Here is a 5,323-nt window from a genome sequence, read left to right on the forward strand (position 1 = left end):
CCTTAGGGTGAAGGTTGTCATTCATTTGGTGGAGAATTTTGTTCATCTGGTGAAGAATCTTGTTCTTCACGATACCTGTGTGAGGGCTCTTCTTGTCGTTGATTTCCCCTTGATCTAAAGTTGTACTGCACACATAAAACATACACCAAAACAAAAGAGGCGCATAGAAAATGGTATGCGTTAGTGTGAGTTTATCATAAATCAAGTATATGTTCAAAAATACATATAGCACATAATTATGTTAATCATTCATGTAAACATTTTCTCAAAAGATCCAAGATTAACATAACTAGTCTAGCGTTTTAAAAACCAAATTTGAACACGAACCTCATATCATTCTCATCCCTTTAACAAACTATCACATTAGACACAAAGTAATGGAAATTTAATAATTTTCAAGTATTTATATCAATTAAGAACTAAAACATGTTAGATTTCCAAAACATGGACCATGTCATGCTCAAAATGTGATACATACTTATGAAGTACACAAATTATCTCAAACATTCACAAACACTTAGCTAGGAACCAAATTCAACCAAATTCAAAGCCAAAATTCGGATTTAAATTCTACATAAACCCTAGAATCATGAATATACCCTAAAAACACAATGTAATATTATTTCAAGGCATACAAGGCAATTATAACAACCTAAAGCATGTTAATATTTATAACAATTATCAATTCAAGAAAACCCACATAAAATTCTTAAACAATCCGAAAAATTAAGCATGAAATCGAAGTATTGGAAAGAAAATTAAGTGGAATCATATGAACATACCCAAGTCATCTTGATTTAGGCTTTGATTTGAGAAGAATTGGTTAAAATTTGAAGAATTGAAATTAGGGTTTGGAGTGTTTTAGTGAAAGAGAGCAAATGGATCTGCAATTTTAGGTGAGGAATGAGTGAAAAACGAATGTGTGGTGTTAAAGAGGAGATAAAATTGTGGACCTCACAAAAAAATTGAAACAGATCCGATCTCTTTGGGAGAGTGCGCCAAGCACACACTTTGGTGGTGCGCGGCACGCACAAGCGTTCCAAGTTAAAAAACCTACTGACCAAATTTTTACAAAGTGCGCTGAGCGCACATATGAGGGATGCGCGGCGCGCACATGTTGGTTTTCAGGTATTTTCGCGTTTGGTCAGTACAGGGAGGTTGGTAACAGATTTGTGAACGTAGTGGTATTCAACAAAAATTAAAAATTCACTCAAAATCATTAAAAATCACGCAATCCTAATCCTAACATTTGTGAAGGTTTAAAAGCGAGTCGCTTCACCCGACTCTCCCCCAAACTTTAGGTAGCTTTGGGGTTGAAAATAAGTTTTACCTCATCTTCAATGTTCATGGGTCCATCAACATATAGTTTGACCCTGTGTCTGTTTACCTTAAACGTATCACCTTTCGCATTTCGTAATTCCACCGTTCTATATGGAAAAACCTTGTTAACAATAAATGGTCCCATCCATCAGGACTTGAGTTTTCCAGGAAAAAGTTTAAATCGTGAGTTGAATAACAAAACACGATCACCCTCTTTAAAATCTTTTGGATTCTTAAGACGGTTATCGTGCCAAACTTTGGTCTTTTTCTTGTATATGAGTGAGTTTTCATAGGCATTATGTCTCAACTCATCTAACTCATTAAGTTGGTTTAAACGTAGGTTTTCCGCTTCTTCAAGATCGATATTACATGTTTTAAGAGCCCAATGTAATTTGTGCTCTATCTCCAAAGGGAGATGACATGCCTTCCCATAGACTAGGCGGTAAGGTGTGGTTCCAATAGGAGTTTTTTAGGCGGTTCTAAATGCCCACAAAGCATCGTCAAGCTTCGTTGACCACACCTTAGGATTGGATCCAACCGTTTTCTCAAGTATCCTTTTAAGTGCCCGATTCATATTTTCAACTTGCCCACTTGTTTGTGGGTGATAAGATGTAGAAATTTTATGGGTTATCCCATAGCATTTCAACACCTTTTCTAATTGGGTGTTGCAAAAATGGGTACCACGATCACTAATTAAAGCCTTCGGGGTATCGAACCGGGCAAAAAGCTCTTTAAGAAAAGTTACAACAACTCGTGCATCGTTTGTGGGGAGAGCCTTTGCCTCAGCCCATTTTGACACGTAGTCAACGGCAACGAGTATGTATTGGTTGGAATGAGACTTTGGGAATGGTCCCATAAAATCAATGCCCCAAATATCGAAAACCTCACAAACTTGGATTATGTTTTGAGGCATTTCGTCTCTTTGACTAATCTTTCCTGCCCTTTGGCAAGAATCGCATGATTTACATATTTGGTGGGCATCCTTGAAGATGGTAGGCCAATAAAAACCGGCCTCATAGACTTTTCTCCCTGTGATTTGGGGTCTGAAATGTCCACCAGTGGGACCAAGATGACATTGGAGAAGAATTTGATTGCATTCTTCCCCAGAGACACATCAACGGATTATCCCATCGGGACACCGTTTAAAGAGATACGGGTTTTCCCAAAAATAGTATTTCAAGTCACTGAAAAATTTCTTCCGTTTTTGATGTGACATACTGGTTTCTAGGAATCCACCCGCAAGGTAGTTGGATATGTCTACAAACCAAGGATCATCAATTTTCTCAATTCTCATGAGATTTTCATCAGGAAAATTATCTTGAATAACGGTCTCATGGAGAACCTCAAGATTTGGGTTCTCAAGGCGAGAAAGGTGATCGGCTGCTAGGTTTTCGGCCCCCTTTTTGTCTTTAATATCAATGTCGAATTCGTGCAAAAGCAAGACCCAACGTATTAATCGGGGTTTAGCATCTTGCTTAGTAAGCAAGTACTTTAAGGCCGAGTGGTCCGTGTAGACAACCGTCTTTGCTAGTACCAAGTAAGATCGAAATTTGTCAAATGAAAAGACAATTTCCAGGAGTTCCTTCTCAGTGGTAGTGTAATTAAGTTGGGCTCCTTGCAATGTTTTACTAGCATAATAAATGGGCTGGAAATGTTTTTCAATTCTTTGCCCCAAGACAACACCAATATCAAAGTTACTCGCATCACACATAAGTTAGAATGGAAGTGACCAATTCGGTGATATGAGAATGGGTGATTGTGCGAGCTTTGCTTTAAGAAGATTAAAGGCGTTTAGAAACTCGTCCGTAAAGACAAATGGAGCGTCTTTCTCTAGAAGTTTGTTCATAGGGGTTGCAATTTTAGAAAAATCTTTAATGAATCGACGGTAAAAACCGGCGTGCCCCAGAAAACTTCTTACACCTTTCACATTCGATGGTGGTGGTAATTTGGCTATGACTTCCACTTTAGCTCTATCCACCTCCATACCTGCACAAGAAATTTTATGACCTAATACAATGCCCTCTCTTACCATAAAATGGCATTTTTCCCAGTTAAGTACAAGATTAGATTCTTCACACCTAATCAACATACGCTCAAGATTATTAAGACATGAGTCAAAAGAATCACCGAAGACTGAAAAGTCATCCATGAATACTTCCATAAAGTCTTCAATCATATCATGAAAAATAGCTACCATACACCTTTGGAAGGTGGCAGGAGCATTGCATAAGCCAAAGGGCATACGTCGATAAGAGAAAGTACCATAAGGGCATGTAAAGGTGGTTTTCTCTTGGTCCTCGGGTGCTATAGGGATTTGGAAGTATCCTGAGAAACTGTCAAGAAAACAATAAAAGTTCTTTCCTGCTAACCTTTCCAACATTTGATCAATGTAAGGAAGGGGAAAATGGTCTTTTCGGCTAGCATCATTTAATTTTCTATAATCAATACATACCCTCCAACCCGTGACAGTCCTAGTGGAAATTAATTGGTCGTTTTCGTTGGTGATAACGGTCATGCCACCCTTTTTGGGTACACATTGGACCGGAATCACCCAAGGACTATCTGAAATTGGGTAGATAAGACCCGCATCAAGGAGTTTGACAATCTCCTTTTTAACGACTTCTTGCATATTAGGGTTCAGCCGCCTTTGTCTTTGTACACATGGCTTATAGTTATCTTCCATTAATATCTTATGTGTACAATAAGAGGGACTTATACCCTTGATGTCATGAATTTTCCATGCTAGAGCCGGTTTATGGGCTTTTAACATGGAAACAAGTTTAGACTTCTCACTTACAGAGAGTTCGGATGAAATGATAACCAGGAGAGTAGAATCCTCTTGACGGTAAGCATATTTCAAGTGACTTGGAAGTGGATTTAGTTCCAAAACGGGAGGTTCTTCAATCGATGTTTTACATCGGTACTCATTTTCTAAATTCAACTTTCTGTATTCTTCATCATTTGGCTCATAACCGTTAGCCATCAAGGTGGTCAACATCTCCACTTCTTCCACCATGTTCTCTTCATCACCTTCCGCCTGAATATGTGTCTAGGGTTTGCAAATAATAACATTTATCATCAGTAGACTCGGGGTATTGCAAGGCATGGTCAAAGGAAAATGTAACCTTAATATCCTCAATGCTAAGGGTCAATTTCTACCGATGAACATCTATCATAGCTCTAGTGGTATTGAGGAAAGGTCGACCCAATATAAGAGGCACACGTGTGTCCTCATCCATGTCCAAAATTACAAAATCGGCCAGAAATACTAGGGTACCCACTTTCACTAGCATATTCTCTAAAATTCCATGAGGGAATTTAACAGAGCGGTCCGCTAGTTGAATTGCCATTCAGGTTGGTTTTAGTACCCCGGGTTCTAGCTTAACATACAATGAATAAGGCATTAAATTTTTGCTAGCCCCTAAATCCCCTAATGCTTTAATGCATTCCAAATTTTCTAGGAGACATGGTCTGGTAAAACTCCCAGGATCCGCTAACTTTTTTGGTATTTTGTTCATCAAAATTACTGAACAATTAGCATTCATGGTGACGGACGAAAGTTCCTCCATATTCTTTCGATTAGTAAGTAAGTCTTTAAAGAACTTAGCATACTTTGGCATATCTAAAATTACATCAATAAAAGGCATATTTATGTTAATTTGTTTAAAAATATCTAGAAATTTTGACCTTTCGGCTTATAGCCTTTCTTGCTGTTGCTTCCTTGGGTATGGGAGCGGTGGTTGATATGGCTTCACTACGGGTTTCTCACGTTCTTCCTTCTCAACCACTTGTTCCGGCTCCTTAACCGGTTCATCATTTTTATTCAACGGAACACTGAAATCAGAATCTTCGGGCATTCTTGGAGCTTCGTATGCTAGACCACTCCGTGTGGTGATAACATTGGCGTGCTCATTTCGGGGGTTTTTATTAGTATCGCCCGGTAAACTTCCTGGTTTTCTTTCACTAAGTAAACTAGCTAAACCATTCATTTGCTTCTCTAAAT

Source organism: Rutidosis leptorrhynchoides, chromosome 3 (assembly GCF_046630445.1).
Source record: "Rutidosis leptorrhynchoides isolate AG116_Rl617_1_P2 chromosome 3, CSIRO_AGI_Rlap_v1, whole genome shotgun sequence".
In the NCBI taxonomy this organism is placed as follows: domain Eukaryota; kingdom Viridiplantae; phylum Streptophyta; class Magnoliopsida; order Asterales; family Asteraceae; genus Rutidosis; species Rutidosis leptorrhynchoides.